Source organism: Lucilia sericata, unplaced genomic scaffold, assembly GCF_015586225.1.
Source record: "Lucilia sericata isolate MDLA Ls3-8-SP2 unplaced genomic scaffold, ASM1558622v1 Contig000061F_arrow, whole genome shotgun sequence".
In the NCBI taxonomy this organism is placed as follows: Eukaryota; Metazoa; Arthropoda; class Insecta; order Diptera; family Calliphoridae; genus Lucilia; species Lucilia sericata.
The window spans coordinates 502,892-526,031 of NW_023994096.1; the positions used below are offsets into that span (position 1 = coordinate 502,892).

Here is a 23,140-nt window from a genome sequence, read left to right on the forward strand (position 1 = left end):
TACTCAAAAACATCTTTCGAGGATTAATTTTAATTTAATCGCTAATCTTTCACCGAAAGATTGGCCCTTAATCTACTAGATTTGATTTAAAACATGTCGAAAATGTATTTTTTCGAACAAGATTTGCTTATCTGGGATAAGCAAATATAACTATAGGCTATCCATTCAAGTTTAATGTTTTCATCGATAAAGTGACTTTTCATTTCGAAATAAAAGCAAAATAAATTATAATTTTTAAATTAGTGACAATCAATAAACAAATTTATATTTTTGCAACTGTAATTTTGTATTTTTAATGTTTAAATTTGAAAGAAATTAACATTACCCTCGTTATATCAAAATAAAATGACGGGATTCGAATATCAAAAACGAGTAAGCTCAGTGGAAACACCTTGAAGAGCTTTAAGCAAATCTAGTAGATTTCAAGCCAGTGAAAGCATAATATTAATCACATTTTATTTAAACTCTAGCTCTGTACCTTAGGTAGCATTCCTCGTAATACCTATAACATGGTTGCATTGTACAACAAATTAATTAAGTAAAAATTGCAATATAATTATCAATGTATTATACTAAACTCATTTAACAATAAAAAATAAGTATATAAAGAACTTCCTTTAAATAAAATACCATTGAAGGTAAATATTTAAGTTATAATTATTTTAATAGACCTTTAAAATACACTACTGTAAATACCGGAAGTTTAGTTAGTCCAAAAAAATACAACTCTGCCACAGCAAGTACAATTCAGAGTTGTTTTGCTCAATAATCTATTACAATTCGAAAATTGAAAAATACAAACAGCTGGCTGTCAGCTAAACAGCTGTAAAACAAAAACAAATACACAGAATGCCTTAAACAGCTGCTGTTTGTTGTTATTGTTTTTCTGGGGGAGTCATATTGTTGTTGTTGACAACATATGAGCGACCACTCACTCGTACTAAGCGAAAGAATAAGAACGCTGAAGACGAAATGCCGGTGATTTGTTTTCTTTTATTTTCTTTCTTATTTTAACATATGGATTTCATATGGAGCTTTCAGATGTTTGCTGCGGTAAAATAATATATTTTGTGCTCCTCTTTTCACAACCCAATATGTGAGTGGGGGAAGAACATAAATACGAATACGAATCTTGTTTATTTCGAACGATGAGTGTATGTGAGTGTGTTTACTATTGTTTACATTTTGTGAAAAGGGTATTAAACAAAAATGTCATGAAGGTAAACAAAACAGATATCTTTTAATAAAGAAAACTATATAAACTAATCAATTAAAAAACGCTATTTAATAAAATTATGTTATATTTTAAATGTTCGAATTATTTGTTTTGTTTGTTGCTTTCCCCCCAATTGTTATTATTGTTATTGCTGTTATTGTAGTTATTGTTTTTGTTATTTAGTAAACATTCGAACTTGTAGATTGATATTTTTGTAATAGATTGAGTTGTCAGTTGTTGTCAGAACTGTAGTAAACAGTAGTGTACTACCTTTTTTTCAACAACAACAAGGCGTAAAACCACTGTGCATGACTTGGATGTCCACCAATAACAACAATAAGAACAACATTTTTCTCGGCTCTTCTTCTGCATTCTAATGAGGGCTCCCCCATGTGTTTGTGTGTGTAAAGCGAAAAAAGTCGGTAATAAAACTTTATTTGATAGAATTTTTTACTTTTTTGCGGTACTTAAAACGTAGGGTACTATGGCTGCTTAAGCACTCCCATTCAATTTCATTTTATTATAAATTTATTTTACTGAAATTGAAGGAAAAATTATAAAACGCCAACACATGTACAATACGGCCAAGTGTCAAGGAAAAAAAGTTTCGGAAGCAAATAAAAATGTTAAATTGATGCCGGATATTTTGGAATTAAAGTAAAATCTTTGTAATTTCCATTAAAATTAATAGAAATCTAGTGAATTTAATAGATAAAAAAAGCGTGAGTGGTAGAAGAAAAAAATATAAAGAAGAATATAAAGAAAATTGTAGTGAATGAATGTGTTAAAAAGAAATACGAAAAAAGTAAAAAAATATTGTTCTTCTAATTGGAATATGGTGGAATCTATACCAACAGCAACTTTGTGAATATTTTATAGTATTTTTGCCATATTAAAACTTTTTACTATGTTAAAAAATGTAAGTTGTATTTATTTCTTTATATTAACAAAATAATATTAAAAAAATAAACTCTCTTTTTCTTACAAAGTCTTGCGCCTTTTATGGTCTTGTTTCAAGTTTTTCGTTTGTAGTTTTTTTCTTTTTTTCATTGCTCAAAGTTTCTTTTGCCCTGGAGTAGCAGCATGATTCGTTCGATGATTGCATTGATAGTTGACGACGTTGTAGCTTCAGTTGCTGATAAATATTATTCCACTGCCATCAATTACTAATTGTTTTTCTCATTCATACTTAGTTTACCTAAAAAATGCGCACAATCAATTTCATTTCATATTTTTGCTGTTTAATTCATTAGTGCGTTTTCCTATTGTTATATTGGAAAAAATTGTATTATATTAAAAATTTCCATTTAATTCTAAAAAATTGCATATTTTCTGATAACCACTAGCATTTATTATAGAAAAAGGGTTACCGTAACAGCTCGATATTCTTATTCGAGTAAATAAAATAAAACTAAAATTTATCAAATCTGATCTAATTTGTTCTTGAGCTACTCTACTTCTTGCGTTTTCAGCTTTTGATGTTGAGTCAGTTCCAAGTACATACCTATAAAATTTAAATCATTTCCTGCGACCGTGTTATTGATGGCGTATGAGTGTCGAATATGGAAATAAATTTTTCGGGTTGTCTGGCAACTGAAATGACAAATGGAAATTGTGTATGTAGACTTGAACCTCCAAGTCAGTAGGGAAAACAATTTATTCCACCATTTTAATTACTAAGGATCTATATCTCTTCTGGTCTATTAGGGCTTTTATCAAAAATGCAAATATATGCCAGACCTCTACAGGTTAAGCCAAGATGCATAGAAAATAGAGACAATGGAGTATATAATGTGTCCTATAGTACAGAATCCCAGGTCGAAATAGTTGGAAAATATTTTTCATGTCGAACTGGGGTTAACTGAGGATCTCGATCCCCGCAATCTATTAACTAGGCTTTGTCAGGGAAATCAGTAATTTCTTCGACTCCCTTTTTTATAGAAATATTCAGATTTTTCTTTAGGAAACTGGATCGATATAAAATCTTACGTGAATTACAAAATATCTCCGAGTAGAGTTGCACCATCTATGGACCATAATCCTTAACATAACAACTGATATATGTATTTACTGTCAAACAATCTGTCTTTTTATGAAATGTAAATCGAGCTAATTTAAAAACTTTGGAAAGAAATTTAAAAAATCGAAACTCCAGTGATTAATGTTTTTTTGGATTGATCTACGTTACATCCGAATCCTGAGAATTTCTCCATTACATCAGTTTTTCGAAATAAATATTTGCCTTTTAGTTTATTGTTAAAAATCTATTAGAGAAATGCTCCACTTTCTTTGCTATATTTTTGCATTTGATAGATCTATTTGAAAATTTGTATTAAGATTAAAATTAAGGAGGATATGAAATAATTTAACTAATTATTCATGAAATCTTTAACAAATGAAAAAACTTTCAAAACATCATGCAATTTAAAAAATTTTTTAAAATCAGTTGGTCAGGAGGTAACAAAACAATTTTTAAAATTTAATTTTGAAAAGTGTATATATATTCATTTAAATAGATAGTAACATACTAATTGTTTATAGGCCTTTAAGATGCCACTAGAAACTAAATATTTTCAAACTCCGTAAACATTACCAAAGAATTATGCAAATTCTATTTGCTATAAAAATGTACTTTACTAATTGTTCTTGTTGGCAACACTGCACTTCCCAGCAAACAAAACAAACGTGTTCATTCTTATTGAGTCGTTGTTGTATTTGTTATTTTCTAATCAAAAATTGAACAGAAATGAAAGAAAGAGGCCACCCCTACCTACATCTTCTTCATCACAACGAATAAATACCAACGTTTTCATTTTTCACTTTTGTTGCTTGTTTAAACAAACATTTTGATTTTTTTTTTTCAGTCCAACTTTCTACATTAAAATAATTAAATTTTTATTTGTTGTTTTTGCACTCTACAACAGAAAAAAACGCAAAAAAATAAACAACAAATCTAACTGTCTCTTCTGTTGTTCCGTTTTTATAGTATATTTTTTTAAATTTTTTTGGCTAGTGTTTTTTCTTTCTTTTTTTTTTTTAATTTGGGTGGCTGCCTTGGCATACGATTGAAATGCTTCGTTTTATACCGATTATAGGTGCTTTTACGAAGTTTTGTTGCTTTTTGAATTTTGCTTTTTTTCGAATATTGTTTCTATAATATAAAATTCTCGTGTAGAGTATTAGTTTTTTTTCTTTACTTTTTATCTCTATAGTAAGAAATGTGTACTTGTTGTGTTCAGACACTAGTGAGGTGTAGCGCCCCGATTTTAAACGTCATATTGTGTTTGTGTACATAAGTATACCTTCGAATGGTGTATAAAATAAAGTAAGTTTTTTAGTTGTTGGCTATACCTATGAAATATTTTAATTTCATATAAATTATTAACTAAAACTGCTGTATTTTATACAAATATATAGTATTTTATGTACCAAATAAAGCAACATGAAAAAATGTGTTACGTACATAGCAGCGAACTTAATAGCGAGTCAATCAGTCAGTTAGTTACTCATAAACTTTTTATAGAAAGATTATTAATATTATATTACAATATTTTTAAGTAAAATTCACTGTTAAAATTTAATTAATTACAACATTTTTGATTTGATCTTTAATCTGGGAAGGAACTTAAAAGAAGTTGTTAATGCTTTATTATGCTATAAATTTTATAGAAATTTTTCTTAAAAAAGGTCGTAGAAAGTCGTCTGTTGTAAACACGAGAAGACATATAATACTTTTCTGAAATTTTTCAAATATAAAATCTATTGATGGATTATTACGGATTATTATTTTATTAAAAATGGACAAAGTCGGTCAACGTTTGATCATTGTCATATAAACAAGTTCTCTAGCAAATTTTATAAGGATCAATCCATAGCTGGACCAATCACTCATATAACCCCTTCAATTTTCTTCAATATATTCAGATAAATACAACAAACATTATTTTTTATTAGAAATTAAACACTCTATAAAAAAGGAGCTCTTGTCTATACATACATACATATGTATATTATGGTGATCGACTCAGTTTTTCAACCGGTTTTAAAACCGTTTTTTTCTGTACACCAGTGTCGGTTTTTTCTAAATGTTAATTTTTCGAATATCAAATAACCCGTTTTTTTACTTTTTAAAAACCGGTTTCGAATACTTTTATTTGTTTGTATTCAAAGATTACTAAATTACTAAATTATTACTAAATTTTAAATATATTGGATTCCAGGAACTAGAGTATATTTTTCAAACGCCCCTTTGCACGGTGGCAAATTCCGGCCAAAAATCTATAACTTCTTTATTTCTTTATATAAATAGCAAATATTTCTTATATGTAAGGTTTGTTTGGTACTGACAAAGGGCAATATCGGTTGGAGAATTCGCCTAGCTCCCATACAAGTGACCCCACTGAAAACTCCTTAAATATGTACTCATAAATACGTTAAATATAAAGCAATTTCCATGATATTTAGCACAAGTCATAAAACTGACTGGCACCCAGAAATTTTAAGGTATAGTATGGCGGACATCGGGTCATATTTGACCCTAGTCCCCGTATAAGGTTCTTAAATGCCGATAATTGGTTTAAAAATACTAGTAAAGCAATGAAATTGTATACCAAATATTTTTATAGGAAAAAAACCTCTCGACCAAATTTTCTGACAATCGGTCCATAATTGACCCTACCTACCAAATAAGGTCCCCTTCAGATAATTACTTTAACGCTCATTACTGGCTTAAAAATATTTGTATAGCTATGAAATTCGAAACAAACTAATTTTATAGAAACCTAAATTCCATTATAAAATTTTATGAGAATTTGTCCATCATTGACCATACCTCCCATATTAGGTTATATGGAAGTGTTGGAATGCCTATGAAAATTGTCTAAATGTGTGTCTTATGTGTGTTCCACTTTTTTCCAATTTTTTTTTTTACATTAAAGAAAAAATGTAAATCAGACTACTAGATCTTATTTATAATGAAAAACCGGTTAACCGGTGTATTATGGATTTGAAAAATGTCAACCGGTTTTTTTCAAATGTCAACTATTCGAACTATTCGGAAACTGATTTTTGGAAAATGCCGAATAATCGATCACCCTAATGTATATACATAAAAAGGTTTTAATGGTTGGTATGTAAGATTAGGCATAAGAATCTTACTTGTAAATGCTTAGTTTAACGACTGAAACCCGGATTTCATTTTGATTTCCAATGTGAAACATATGTAAATCAATCATCTGGCTCTAAAGCATAGCTCTTCCTTGACCCAAGCCGGAGAATGTCGGAGTAACTGGAGCAATGGTCTCATTACGGCAACTTATACATTTTACCTTTCAGAAGTTTGAACTAGATAAACCACACGTTTCGCTTCATTCAGGGTATAAAGATACAACTCCAGTTTGATACAACCAGTGTGATTCACTATATTCAAAAATAGGAAAGATAAAATATATAGTAAAATAAAAAAGAAAGAAGTAAGCGAAGGATAAGGAACAGGACAACCTAGTTCCCAAATAAAACTAGATTCAGATCTTGAAGAAGGTGAGAAAGGAGATCGAAATCTCAACAGTCTACTTAAAGCAAAGCAAGCTTATTTATTCCCCAGATGAAACCTGTATTCTAGAAAAATTACAAATTTTGTGCTCAATTGTCTAAAGCTCTTCAGCATCCTCTTATAACCTACAAAAATACGATACTTGATAAATACTTGAAAAAGATCTAATAAAAACGAATTCATAGGCTTTCTATTCGTGCTCAAAAACTGGTTGATAGAGTATCGAAATATATCAGAGAATATTCTATAGTACATAATGATAAATGGAGTGTATTACCCTATCTATTTAAGCCTAGGAACCAGTAGGCAAGAATGCCCAGAACGACATATCAATGCTCTGAAGGCAACCTGACGATCGACATAGATTGTCACATCAGAGCCCCAAACAATGTGATTCAGTATCAATTCCGTCACTTTCAAGATTTGATATTAATAACGTGGAATCAGAACATTTCTAATTAAATTTTAGTACTTGTGTTATTTAAACTCGATTATGATTTATCTGAAAAATGCTCTTTTAAATTTTTTTATGAGATATTTGGTACAGAAAAATTGGGCGTTATTTTCAAACATGTTATCTCATTTAAATTTAAAACGATACTGATGTAATGGTGGTTTTTCTTGGCTATTTTGGGTCAATATTGTTCAAAATATTAATGCATCTAATACGTAAATTTTTTATCATCTCCTTATAATGGGATTCTCATTTCTGATACAATTCCACCTGCAATCAATAATGTGTAAATTTAGATGATTGGTGGGTTTTAAAGTATGGGAATGATGAGGAATTTTTATTTTTTTATATCAACTACAAAATTTATAACATTTTATATTTCTCAATCTTAGTTATGCACGATTATCGTGACATTTGTTCAAACAAATTTGGTGAATATTCTTTATGTATCGTTGATAACATTTTTCTTTCCGTGTAGGAATTTTTGCGGATGTATTAACCCTTTGGCAGTTACTTAATGTTAAAGAGAGCTTACCATTAAGAAATTTTTTATTTCTGTGTATAAATCTTTGCTGATGTATTAAACTTTGGCAGATGCCAAATCTTTTAGAGGACTTTCCATGGATCACTCGCTGCATATTTGTAAATTAAAATGCCGGAGAGAATAACAATAAAGTAAATTGTGTTGTTATTTTTGCATTTTAAAGGAAGTGGAAATTATTGGAATTTATGTCAGAAAACAGAAAAGCTCGCTTTGACGTGTATAGACGTCACTATTAAAAGTTTAAAGGCAATATCAATTTGTTTAGAGATTGAATATTAAATGTATATCAACTTGGTTACAGCTTTTCTTGAAAACATATTTTGTAAAATAATGATTTCTAGTTAACAATTGACAAAGATTTTCTAAGCATGTAGAACAAACAATTTGTCTACTAAGCCCCCTTTCCTTTTAAATTAACAAATTTCTTTTCCAACTAAATTCTCCTCATTATAATCTAACATAAAAAATTTTATATATTTAAGACAACTTATAAATTCTAATGTAAAAGTAGTATGACTACATTCTTTAATTAATTTAATACATCACTAAGTGTTAATATTAATATAAAAGCCAACGAATAAAAATATTAAACTTAAATAAGCTTTGAAATATTTGACAAAAAAGAATAAATTATAACGAAAAAAAAAAAAAAACAATTATAACGCCCCAGAAGTATGCAACATTCCCTAAAATTATAAAAACAAATTTTTGAAAAGAATCTCTAATTTTATAATTACACATACTCACACAGCTAAACATACTTAGACATAGATTAATAAATTAATTACTATATTTATGCATTTAAATATTTAATTTAATGACTTGGAATTAGATAAGGAAAAATAAAAGAAAAAACATCTACTAAATATAAATACACATATGAAACTAATAAATGAGTATCACTGCAGTTAACAACAATAGCAATCTAACAATTTATGTATGTATGTATTTCATGTACTCGTTAGATTGTATTTGCTCACATGCTAGCGCTTAACTCAACACATGTTTGTCGTTCATTCGTTTTCTGTAACTGGGCAAAAATAATTGTTTAAATAAATTATTGCACACGTATATACATATGTATAAATTTGTTTAAATGTATGTGGTGTTGTTATTGTTATTTTGCTTGTTGAGCCATCCATACCAGTTTACCGCAATGCTAAATACATACAACTGTTTTTATGAAGATGTTGTATTTATTTACGTTTATACGAGGGTTGTAACAAAAGTTATTTAGAAATATCTTAGTTTAAACTAAAGCTAAATATTTACACGGTTGTCAGATCTTACATGTTTAAAACAGATGTTGTATTTATTTACGTTTATACGAGGGTTGTAACAAAACTTCTTTAAAAATATCTTAGTTTAAACTGAAGCTAAATATTTACACGGTTGTCAGATCTTACATGTTGTCAGGAAAATGTTCACAAAATGTCTAACAACCGTGTAAATTTACAATTTTTGTTAGAAAAATCATTGACAATGGCAACATTGTCAGATAACAACAACAATGTAAACTGACAATTTTTATTGGCAGATAAATTTATTGTCTGACAATTGTCTGACTGTGAAATTGTAAGATTTTCTTACAAACGTCAGAACTGACAATTTACCCCTTGTTAAAAATTTTCACCAAGCCAGATCTGATAACATCCTTAAGCTCTGACAACTGTCTATACATAGCTTAAGATATCTTAAAATCGTGTAAACACATTACGCAGTCATTACCAGAGCATTGTAAGATAATTGTCTGAGAATTTTTATTGTCGAATGTGCGAATTTTATGCATTTAACAATGGCATCATTGTCAGAAAAATTATTTCTATTGACAACACTGTGCATTAAAAGATACATATGCAGCAACTTTAGCAATCTGACCACAGTGTAAACTGACAATTTTTATTGACAGATAAAATTATTGTCTGGCAGTGAAATTGTAAGGTTTTGTTACAATCATCTGAACAGACAATCTGACAATCTAAATCTAACCTTGGATCTAGCAACTTTTGCTATACAACAATCTGACAACAGTATGAACTTATTGACTGACAATTATGTTGCAATGAAATTATAAGGTTTTATTACAATCGTCTGAACTGACAATTTACTGTCAGTAATTTACCATCACATTGCCAGATCTGACAATGTGATGGTGATTCCCTTTGAAAAGCCAGCGCGTCTCGTAAAATTATCTTTAATATAAAAACGAGAATTGGCCTTTATTTATAAATTTTGTTTTTAATTTCGAAACTTTTATCAATTGACTTCCAAAAAAAGGTTTAATCTCTGACATATCTTATTCCTTCTTATAACGTCTTAAATTGGGCGAAAATGGGGTTTCAAACATTAAGTTTACATATCCCAAAAACCTAATATAATGCAGAATTTCTGTGAAACGCTATTATATAGTCTTAAATTAGGCGAAAATGGGGTTTAAAACATTAAGTTAACATATCTCGAAACCTGATATAATGCAGATATACTTTGATCAGGTTCGGATCGGAATCATAAGGAAGGATTCTCTTGTCCTAGTTATCTGACATGTGAAGTCATTACTTTCGTTCTGTAGCGATTGGTCCTATCCAAACGGTTCCACTTATGAGCATTAGTAGTAATGTTAGTTTACCCTAAATTGTATTATTAACTGTCCGATGAATACCAAAAAATACCTATAATACTTCCCTCGTATATACTTAAATGTGTGAATTTATTTACTTGTTTTTCGCTTATATTTTTAAGAGTGGATGAATTATATAAAAATACTGCGTATACACCAGGCATGGCAAATGGTATTTTTAAATTGTACAAAATAGCATTTAAAAGTGTACTTTTTTAAATCCGATAGTACCAAATCTGTAGATTTGGAAATTGATGTCAATATAAAACAAAAACCATTTCAAGCCGACTTCTGCAGTCAGTAAACTAATCAATATTTGTATGTACATATCAATAAAGGCCCCTTCAGATGAGCACAAAAGTAATATGATATGTCATAATTTTATGTAGAATAGAACGGATGGGAAACGCAATATATAATGAAACCATTACACATTGAGTGAAAATACGGATTGAAAATTTTACAGTCTCTCTTCATTTTTTGAAATGATTCAAAAAACAAGCAAGTTGCATTAGATCATGGTTGTATTTTAAGGTAAACACATACAAAACAAGTAAGAAATTATAGAAATTATATATAAAGCATTTAAGTTGAATTATATCTTGCCTGAGATATACTTACTTTAGTCATTTTTTGTTGAATAAAATTGTGTACATTTAAGTCATATTTCGAAGGGGCTTTGTATAGGGGCTAGGGTCAAATGGGGCCGTATCATCAAAAAATTCATCACGGTCATCAAGGCAAGGTTTTGCAGCTTTTTGTCGTGATACGAGTATATTAAACATAATTATAAACTTAAAAGTCCTATTCGGGGGGTTCAGTTATATGGGGGCTAGGTCAAATATTGGACCGATGTTACCCGTTTTTAATAGGATTCGTCTCTAGTACAATAGAAGAAAATTGCGACCTGTACTTTGACTAAAAAATTTACAAGCCCTTTTCCGGGGTTTAGTTGTATGAGGGCTAGGTGAAGTAATATACCTATCATAACCATTTTCAATAGGCTTCATTCCTGGGACAATAGAAGATCATGTACCAAATTTCATGTACGACTTTTATTCTCTTTTTTGTCATACGAATGAAATTCATGTTATTTTTTCTGAAGGGCCCTTAAGCAAGTCTATTAGTCAATGGACTAGTACTAGGCAATATGCTATTTTATAGATTAGACGGGAGACTAGTCTATAACTAAGACCATTTAGTCAATAGATTGGTCCTTAGACTAGTAGTTATACAGTCTATTGTCTCTCTATGGACTAGGGAATAGAGTAGTCTATAAATTAGACAATAGACTAGTCTATAGATTAGACATTAGATAAGTGTATTGTTCATTCTACAGAAAAGTACATATACTAGTCCAAAGACTAATTCATAGAATAGAAAAACGATCAGATAAAAAATAATCCTACAAAGTACTAAGTATCTTTGTTAAATGTTGTCGGGTTGTAATCTCTTCCAATATTCTTTATAATATTAGGGAATATAAACAAAAATTGTATATGTCCTCTTCCGAAGTTTAGTAAAAATTTTACCGGAGTCGATTTTTTGAACTTTGTGTTAAAAGTACAATTTTTAAATGATTATTTCAATAAAGGAATATATTTTTAAATTGTAGAAAATGTACCATCATTGTACTTTTAAAGATCGAATTGTACCAATTTTGCCAACCCTGGTATACGCAGACGTCTACAGAGAGATAACACAATCGCTTCTCTTTACAATATCCCTCTTATTCTCGTCAATAATACTAAAAATAAAGTAAAACCAAGTGCCTTTTTTAATTAATCTTGTTAATCGGGTTTATTTTTAATGTTATTAAAATATTGGTTAATCTTAACTTAACAATTTGTAAAAGGGGAATATCTTTAAGGTTTTAATGATTATTTTTTATATCAATTGGTATAATATTTGATCATTTGCCAAAATCTATTAGTTTTTAAAATTTTCTCCCATATACTTTGAATATTTTTCTTCTCTATAAAAGGAATTGCAGTCTACAATATAAATAATTACTAGAAATACCTTTAAATTTATGATTTCCAGCTCAAACCTTTCATCTGACCTGGCAACAGCTTCTGTGGTTAAGCTATGGTATTGTTTGAACATTTTGTGAAAAAAGTTAATTTTAAATTTGAATGTTTATTTAAATATATACTCCATTACAAACTGCATAAAAATTAAATATGCATGAAAGTTATAATTAGAAAGGAAGTTTTCCAAAAATAAAATAAATAAACAAAAAACTTTCACTAACAAGTTATATTTTATAAGATGACATTAAGTGTTTTAATAAATCGGAATTAGATTATAAAAGCAAACACGAGTAGATGTATTAACTTATCGGATTATATTATTTTGCAGTATTTCCAAAGCGTTTTATTCCTTTTCAACACTTACATCATATCAAGGCATATGAAATAGTACGTCAATTTCAATTAATTACTTACTTCTCTTTCATCCTATTTTCGATAATATAGTAGTTCCGGGTAGTGTTAATGTTCGTTTACTTTTCCCCCTTATGCTTTTAACAAAAGAAACCGTTAAAACTTTCATTAGTGTCTTAAATTAGCAAAATTCTTTGACCCCGTTAAAATAAGCTTATCAAAGAAAAACAGAAAATAACGCTCTTAACATTTTTTTTTTCAAACAAGAAATTACAATAATTTGTTATAGTTTGTTAAGAAATACACAATTTTTGTTTAATTTTTGAAAATATTTAAACAAATAGCACTTTAAAACAGCATGATAATCTTTCTTATGTATGTTCTTTTTTTGCAATAGTTTTGTTTCTATTCTTTCCTAGTTATTTCTATTGTCCATAATTCATTTTATTTGTCATAATAGTTGTTCAATTCAAATTTTTTTGCCATTTTTTTGTTGCTGTTCATAATTGAGCTTAAACAACTTCTTAAACTACATTCTGAAGAGTAGATTTCATTATTCATTTTTTTTTGTTATTGTTTAATACTCGTAATACATAAAAACTATAAACCATTTAACAACGACGAATACAACGGCAGACAGACATTCAGACAACGTCATAGTTTGATGACCCCATACCAGTCATACCAACAACCAACTAACCGAAGACCATCTTCATACGTACATACTACTAAAAACAAAAATAAAATCAACAACAAAATATTTAACATTTAGAGCCATTCATGCCATTGAACAACATTAGCAAAACTCATACTATAATACATACGAATACGATTACAACAAAATAGCAGTCATAGTCGTAGAAGTAGTGGCACTCATAGTAATACTAGTATAGTAGAATGTAGTTCCAAAGATGAGTGCGTGAGTATTTTTTGAGTTATATTTAGGGGAGAAAATGACGTTTAAATTTATAATTAATTAGTTAAGCTCATTCTTCGTGACTATGTTTGCAATGTAACTTCGTAACATTTGCAAACATTCTCCTTCGAAACGACAAGATCTCGGCTTACAATGACCGTTCAAAAACTATTTCGGATACTGTATCAGACTTTTCTCCTACGAGCTAGGTCACCATTACGCTCTGTTTTTCAGGCTAAAATTTACACCATCTTAATGACCATTATATATTCTAGAACAAAATCTCACGACGTCCTCCATTAACATCTGTATAGATGGGTCTTTCATGTCTCAAGGCATTCACTTCATTACGAGACTACACTCTGTCAAATAGACCCGAGGGAAAATCAAATTGTCTATGAATGAACAATTAACGGGTACTACTAGGTCGAAACTGTTTCGCAAAAGGATATTCATATTCCCCTGAGCAATCGAACACGATCGGCAAGGAAAAATAGGAACTGTTGTGTTTCACTAGAAAGTTAAACCTACCCCTTGCAGAATATACAAAATGCTCTGCTACAAATTTGCACCAAAAAAGTGCACCTCCAAAATTAACCTGGTTCCTGAAAGAAAATGTATTCAAATCCCGAAAGAAAAACATTATTATAGGTGATCAAATATCCAGTACCTCAACCTCCTAGCATAACCAGCAGAAGTCCGATACAAAAGCTTTAATAATGTCCTAATGCTATATCTATGTAGTCCTGGTTGCATTTCCATCAAGTCTTGACCATAAGGTCTTAGATTATGTTCATAAATATAATAGTGTTTTAACATTTATGTCCTTTTCAAGTGGGTAAAAATTCGAACATATTCAGCCGATTCATCAGCATCCTCATTACACTCTACATGACCTGATACCAAAAAAAAGCCTTATTTTAAAAAGTCTCATAAATACACATATGGCCTTTCTTGATTCTAAGACTATTTATGCACATTTATGTCCTTTTACTTATCAGCTTCTTCGTTGCACTTTACACGACAATGTCATAATACCCAAAAAGATCGGTGTTATTCCGTATCAGTTCCGTCGCTTTCCAGATCGCTAAGATCTCAGCATGAAAAACCTTACACTCGTCCAGGAGTATGTAGGTCCTTTATATATCTGTATTAAAATATAGTACCCGTGCCAGTATCTATCTTGAACCCCACCGTAAAGACTACACACCTGTAGAACAGTTTATCGGATCCAAGCCAATCGTTCCTAGATGGAAACTCTATCATAGGCATAAACCTGAAGCCTAAGGTCGTAATCCTATGATCAGAAATTTTATAAGGAAAGTTAAACTGATCAAGTAGACCCCCTTTGTTCAAAATATTTTGTGTGATTGACTAACGAAGACTCAAGACGTAATGCTTAATAGGCGACAGATAAAGTGGGATGCCCAGGCTGCTTGTGGTGTGCTCCTTATTGCGTATGTGATGACCAAGGAGACACACCTTTGAGCTTTATTGGGCATCTTTCTCCAGCTGTGCGAATAGGCCGAACAACCGATGTGTAAATTCAGTTCATCATACCTGGATTTACAAAACCTTGAATATTTTGACACTTGCTAGAAGTTTGCTAAAGTTTTTATAGAACATTGTAAAATTCTATAATAAGCTTTAGCGAACTTAGATCGTACCTATTCGCTGCGATAAACACGCTCTACAAGAGCTCTGCCTGGAATATTTTAATTACCTTGACTGTCCCAAGCAGGATTTTGAATACCGATTGTGGTGTGCCCGTTTTTGCGCCTATGATGCTCATCCATACGTATGAATAGACATAACAACCAATGTGTTATCTTAATGCAACCAGGAGGAGTTTTATTGTCTTACACGGAAAAGAAACTTGAGTCACAATTTATGCTACAAACGAACTCTACAAGAACTCAGCCTTAGATATATTAATTATCTGGTCAGTCTTAATGATGTTTCAATTTATAATCTTATCGTTTATCGTTCCAAAGGTTTAGAGTTATTTGACTGAAATTCAAAAGCACGACACTTACTAGAGGACAAATTTAAAACTTCTTTTATTAATATAGAAGATATAGTTTGAGCGATTATTTGACTTCGGATTAGATCAAAAATCTGATTTCGGTCAGTATTCGCTCGAAAACCAAATCACCTCGAAACTAAACTGGTATGGAATTATCTGAGTATCAAAAATCTCAAACCTAGACTGATAGATTGATCGAAAAATCCATTAAATCGATATGTGGACTCACGAACAAAACAAAATATTCTCCGATATTTATAAGATTGCAAAATATGTAGTATATCTACTGGAGCGCTGAAAATTACTAACCAAGTGACATACGTATATATATATACATATACACCTATCACGCAAGGGCTGCCCATCACTGATAACTATTCATTTTACCCAAGCATTGTAGAGGGATGGCTAGTGGCAAAACTAAAAAAAATCGTTTTCGTATTCTTCATGTTGCTGCGTCATCATCATTTCAATTTCAATAGCAGTTCTTATGTTGCTGTTGTTCTTTCTTTTCGTTTTTATTTTGTAGTTGTTGCTTTTAAGTTCTTTGAAATCTAGTCTACATTTTCATTCTCCAGTTTGCTATTATTTTCCCCCCTATAACTATTGTCATTTGCAAAAATTAAAATTTATATAAAAAAGCATATTTTCTGTAATACTTTAATAAGCAGTGTAATTTTCTTTCGTTTTTTATTGTTATTATTATTTTTGTATGGAATTAATTTGTAATTTTCATATCTTTATTTTTTAAAACATTTCGTTATTATTTGCTATTTAACAAGTTTTCGAAGTTAAGAGTTAGATCAATCAAAATAGTGCACGTACGAAAACCTTTCACTTTTAAAATACATAATTTGATAAAAAATAAAGAAAGTTATAACTTATGAATATTTTTATTCGAGCAAAAATGCCCTTGAGAGATTTAAGTTAATATCTAACTTGAAAAGTTGTAATGCTGACAGCGCTTGAAGTATTAAAGCTGTTTGAAATGTTAGTTGAAGGAAACTAAAAAGCCCTTTAATTCTTAAAAGAAGTAGTGTGCCCGCCTTAACGCCTTAAAAACGTTTCAATACAATATTTAATTCGAATATTTGTTATGTGAATCTCTCTGTTATTCGAATACTATCGTTACTTTTAGCTCAAGCAATTTTTTATTGAGCAAATTGAAATGATTATAAATACGCATTTACAATAATTTCGCAATAAATGAATGAATTTGTTTTTTTTTTATTTGAAAAAAAAAAAAAAATCTAAATGAAAACATTAAAAACAACTGATGCATTAACAAAATTTTTCTCGTACTAGAGGAAAAAAAAACAAATCGAAATAAAATATTAAAAAAGGAAAAATAATTCCGACGATGACACACAAAAACATGTTCCAAATTGTACGAAAAACAGCAGTAAAAACAAACGCAGCTTTTTCCATATTGAGAGATAACGTTATAGAGAGAAAAACATAAAAAATTTAAAACAAGAAACATTTATGGCATTAAATTGGATCTGGGATTTGAGTTGAATCGGATGAAGAGGAGTGAAGTTGTAGTTGACATTTGTAAACATTGTTACACCCTAAATGCTTCCGTTGTCAGATTCTGTGTGTGAATATGGATTTGATTGTGTTAATATTTGCGTATGTATCGCTATTTATGCGAATATACAGAGCTGGTCAACTAAATAGCATTGGCTAGTTGCACTTTGAATTGGTCCAGACACTTGGGACTATAAAGCCTTGCTCTTCAGTTAACTTTGATGGTTTGAAAACAAGTGTTCCACGTCGTGGTTGTAGTTGAGAGAGGTTGGCTAAAAGACTGGTGCTCGATGAAATCTCAGAGAATTGACTATGGGGCTAAAAGTTGGGAATAAGTTGGTGTTGAAGAAATACGAAACTGAATGAGAGCATGAATAAGAAGTGCACTGGGTTTAATGGTGTTATTCGGATGACAATATAAAAATTCCCTTCTATGTTCAGTCTGCGGAACTATGTTCGAAAATTACTACCATAGTGTTTTTTGCAAGTCACAAAAGTGGCGGTGGGGAGTTGTCTCTATTTCACCCTGAGGTTGAAATAGTAGCATAGTGAAATAGGCCGTTTGGCAGTTGTTCACGCTTTACAAGAGTACGGGATAATCCCAATCAAGCCAATTTCGGATACTTTGTTGTAATGTGAAGCTTATTCCAACGAAGGCTTTCAGGTGAGAACTATAAGATGGATGAGGAAAAATATCCGAATCCCTTTTTTCTAAATAGTTTTTTGACTGATCTTAAAACATGTGGACGATCGTTATCAAACGAATCAATTGTGTTCGGTACACTTCACCTTTGGATCGATGCCCCGATTTCAGCAGCCTTCCTATTCGATTGAATCAAAGTATTTTTTAAAAGGCGAGTTGTTTATATTAGAATCTGCTCTTATAGTAAGGAATTAAAAGTCTTCGAAAATATCTTTCCCGCTAAGCGAGATATTTGAGGTTATAGGTTATAAAAATTAGTTTTTGCCGAATATTTTGCTTAATATGCGTCCGACGCATTTTAACAGAAATTAATTATGTACTTTTAGCTAATATTAGAAAGAAAAAATGCGACATTATCTGTATTGGAGTTAAAAATATTAAGATTTGAAAATGTCATTGCTCGAAAACAACTAATCTTGTGCGAAAATATTCCTTAACCAAAATGTAGGAAATTCAATTCTCTATAGAAATTATAATAACATCCAAATGCTTAAGACGCATAATATTCGAGATATTCGCTAAAAACAGATTTTTGTAACCTTTGACCTCCAATATGTCGCTTAGCGGGCTAGTTGCCAATTTTATGTAAGAGATAGCAGAATTGGAGTTTCGAATTACCAGCCATGTCATTTCAAGAATCATTTGGAACTCGGGCATTTGGTGGTCTCTTTTTACAAAAGTTCTGCGAACTGCTGAACAATATCGATCGCGAAATTTCGTAAGAACTGCTCCATAAGATATTTTCCTTCAACAGTCTGAAACCACAGAAGTGATCGCTTTTCACCTTCAATGCATGTAACATGGTCTTTCAGAGATAACATAATCTTTCAGAAATACCATGAACTTTCAGAGATACTACAATGCAATAGCATTCAGTCTACCGCATATAGAGTCTAGTCGTAGATGAAATAGTCGCAGTCTATATTATAGACTGAGACTATTTCATCTACGAGTTTAATATAACCTTCTAATTACAATCATTCAAAAATATGTATTTCATATCTAAAAGAAAGTACTTTAAAATAATATGTTTTTATTTCCGAGATATTTCATTAATATATGTATGTATTTTTCTAAAGAATCTGCTAATTAGGTCACCAAAACTGTTCACGTATGTATTTTAGGAGATTTCGTAAGCAAAAATAATGAAACTGATGTTGACGTCGTCGATGTTAATGTTGATGTTGTTGTCTGTTGCTATTGCTTTTGCTGATGACAATGACGGTTATGAATTGTTTGTAGTTGTTCATCGTGATATTAGTACCAATCTCATATGTCTGTAGTTGTTGTATCTGTTATCTTAGCATGGGGTATAAACGTAAAAAATAATCATAAAAAAAGCATTTATTTGTTGGCGCTTTAAATTTACAATAATTGATTATTTTTACATAAAAACAAATATAATGTGTTTGTACTAAAGTACACCATGACACTTTCGAAATGTGTATGTATATATACGTCAACATTTAGTAAAAAAAAAATACTTTTTTGATAAACTGTATTGTTTTATTTCGTCATAAATTATAAACAGTGGAGCGAAAAGAGTTGAGATCAAGATCTCTGAAATCAGGGGGTTTCTGATTTAAAAACAAATCAATAATAAGAAAAAATAGTTTATTTCATTTATTCTTATTATTGATTTGAGAAACTATCAGTGCTTACACTAAACTATTACCTTAATTATTATAATTGAAACTATTAAAATCATTCCCTTCATTAAATTCCAATGAAGTTGCAGTCCCTCGTAGTACGTGTAACAAATCAAAATCTTTAAAAAAATACATAAACGTATTTTTCTGTTTTCTTTATTAAATTTTCTAACCCAGTTTAATGCCATTTTTATTTTGTGCTCTATTTACTATTGATTGAAGTTGGAAATTTTATTAAATTGTATTTTTTTCTTGTTGGTATCATTCTCTGTTTTGATTCAAAGTTCTAATTTAAAAATAAACTTTTTTATGTTCAATCCATACGGGTGTAATCAGCGGATGTGTAAAAAAGTTATTTTTGCAATAATTATTTATTTATTTTGTTTTCTTTTCTTAAACTTAAATGTAGTTTTATTTAATTTTTGTTTATTTTTTTACAATTTATTTTACTGCCGGTTGGTTGTCAGTATCGCGTGTATTTCATGCCATAAACTTAAGAAATTATCGAAATGATATGTTTTTTATTTCATTCTTTATTATACCCTACTATCACTTTAGTAGCGATGTTTAAATGTTTGTAACAAGCTCCATACGACCACTTTCTTAGTCCAAAGAAGTTCATGCATTCGTCCTTTTGTGTGTCCATTCAATCTGCATTCAAATTACAATTTCCAAGAATAAGTTCAAAAGCTTTCTACGGGCTAGAAACCATATCATACAAACAAAAGTTGATTCTGCAGCGATCATGATATCATATTTCGTATATTAGCAAAGTTACATTGAGTTCGGTCCAACTTTAAACCCAATAGATGTTTTTCTACCAAACATTAGTCTAATGCTCATTAATTGTGTATTATTATCGGTATTGTGTTTAAATTTAGATAAAAAAACGTTAATCACTTTTAAAAACACATTGAGGAACGATTCATTATAAGATCCAGCCCTCAAACAAGGTACCATTTGGCGCAGGGTATCATATAGTCGGTCTTGTTCGACTATAATTCATTATTTTAATTTAATGTTTTTTTTTTGCACTTGTGTGTTGTGGTTAATGTGGTTGTGTTCTTTTTACACACACACTACAATAATAAAGTGAAGTAAAAAATGTAATAATGATTGAAATAATCAAGTTCCTGTTAATCAACCTACTTAATGCATAATTTTTATTACTTTGTATTTGGAGTGAAATTACATCTCTTTAAAGTGATTGAACTAAGATCAATTACTGAAATAATAAGATGTAAAGTGGAAGAAATCGTGTTAAATGAAAATACACAAAGTTAAAATTCTTTCATTTCTGAAAGGGCTACAGAAGATTATTGAAGATGAATAGGGTTTTTAAACATGACAATTGTACTTTTAACAGTCAATGATTTTCCAATTTAATATTTCTATGCTAAATTATGATATATAGCACTTGCCAGTTATAATTGAAAAGTAAAGCCCAGATTTCCATACAAACCCAAGATTCGCCCGTACATCCTTTGCAATCATTAGTCGGAATTGCCTTTGATTAGTTATTGTGTCCCTTCACTGGAAGAGACTTCAATTTCTCGTGCAGGCTTTTTGGGTCAGTACTCAGGGGATGACCCCTACGCATTCAGTGCATTGTATTGGAATTAGTAAAATTGGTTATGGGAGGGAGAATAGATGGAGTATATAGTGTTTGTGGACATTAGACTTTGCAGGGATTATAGATACCGACGGTACAGGTAAATCTTTGTGCGATCCACCATAAATTAATGTGTTCCTGAAGAAAGACTGATGTATACGAGTTCTGTAATTCCAGAGGGACACATTCTCCAGAGAATCATAAGAATTGGATACTGTCTCCCACAAATTTGACTTTGAAGCACCAGCCAATACATTACAGTTAGATGTTGAAACAACATAACTTGACTTACTGAAGTTATCTTTCCGGCCTCAATCCATCTCTTCTTAGAACTTAACAATATAGACTAATACTTGGTTCCTCTGAGGTGTTTAGAACTTCCCTTCAGAAACTATTAGCTATTGTCTCTCACCGTCTTCCCAACAACATTAGTATTTTTCAGGCTGAAATATTTGCGATAATGTCAGTCCGTACGATATGATCTTAATGTTCGTGGAAACATAGGAATTTTTGTCGATAGCCAAGCAGCACTTCTTTCACTACACTCTTACCCAATTAGTCAGACAACGCAGGAAACATCTGTCAAGGTCTCTGGTCTAGTCCTTGGTATGATTTGACATGGGGTCTAAACAGAGAAGGTACAGGATCCACGTAGTGGCTGTGGTTTCTACCCAAATTTGTGTCACTGTGAGTAAGAACAAAGTCCGGTGATGTCTCTAGGTACTCTTGTCAACTCAATAGAGGCCATCCCATCTGCGTGGTTGTAAACGGAAGTGATGTTTTTGCATCTCGAAAGTTAAGCAACGGGGAAGCAATGGTCAGAGATTAGATAGCTCAAGTACTTGAGCAAAGTGCACGTATACTGGACCGGAACTTCCATATACGTAAATTGCCACCTGCATGTAAGAAGCACAATGGGGCGGAAATAGGGTCTTCAAGGCAGGTGTTCACGTAAAGCACTTCGATATTCGTCTCGTAGCTCCAAAGGAAAAAATAGTCTTTCATCTTCCCCGTCAATGCCCTGCTATAGACGTTAAGAGAAACATTTTTTTGAGATATCTGGATTGGTGAGATATTTGGGTCTTAATTTAATGATATTTTGAGATTTCTCACGACTACAGGCTGGATCTAATACTATACGACTCTACTTGTCTTTTCGCGCTCAGTGAACTACCACGATAAACATCCAATCAACCATGATATATAGAGGGTTTCGATATGTCGAGTGAAAAACCTTCCTATTACATGTTGACCTCAGGTGTTCTGTCTTTCGGGCGAGCTTATGTTTGGCGAAAAGCAAGTGCGTTATTTATTTATTTTCAAAACCTTCTGACAGCAATTATAAAACGTTGTGTATGCTCCCGGTACATAAGTTCCTGTCTGAAACATCTCGAGGAAACTTTTAACTGATGGCAATTCGGAATTGTTGCGTTAGCATGGCGTTATGTGCCTTGACGTACACAAAACTTTGTTTTTCTTCTGGCTATTGCTTGGAAATTTCGTTCCTTTTTGAAGAAGAGATAGAAAAACTTTCAATCACACAGATCCACCTAATTTTATGAACTGCAAAATATATGGAATAAGAGTGGCGTAGTTGACCCCAGCAAATTCCCTAATTCTATTCTCATCGGCCTCTGGCAAAGAAAATATTGTAAAAAAGTCAAAGCAAATAAAAAACTTTTTTTATTAACATGATAAACATGATGAGACTATAAACATCTAAAAAACTGCATTCCTTCCTAACACATGTTCAAAATTACATGTTCGTTTTAGAGGATCTGCAATAAGAAAACTGTTTAGCTCAAAACAACAATAAACATGTGTGTAGACCGGCTAAAAACCATGCAAAACAACTAGAAATTGTATAAAATATTAATTAAATTAAAGTCAAGAGAACTCAAGTCAAGAAGAGTCAAGTCAGCATAAAGAATGAATTGA

The 23,140-nt window shown here is 30.8% G+C and overlaps 1 protein-coding gene across 2 annotated transcripts in view; it reads left to right on the forward strand.

Moving 5' to 3' along the window:
- Positions 1 to 1,201: 1,201 nt before the first annotated feature.
- The window catches only part of LOC119616184 (transcription factor E2f1), a 99,401-nt gene continuing 77,462 nt past the window's right edge, over positions 1,202 to 23,140 (forward strand). The window contains exon 1 of one of the 2 annotated variants that reach the window (XM_037972517.1): positions 1,202 to 1,220. The gene's annotated coding sequence lies outside the window, so the exon portion shown is untranslated. Of the gene's footprint in view, positions 1,221 to 1,538; positions 2,136 to 23,140 lie in introns of those variants that run through there. The other variant, XM_037972516.1, reaches the window with a different exon arrangement.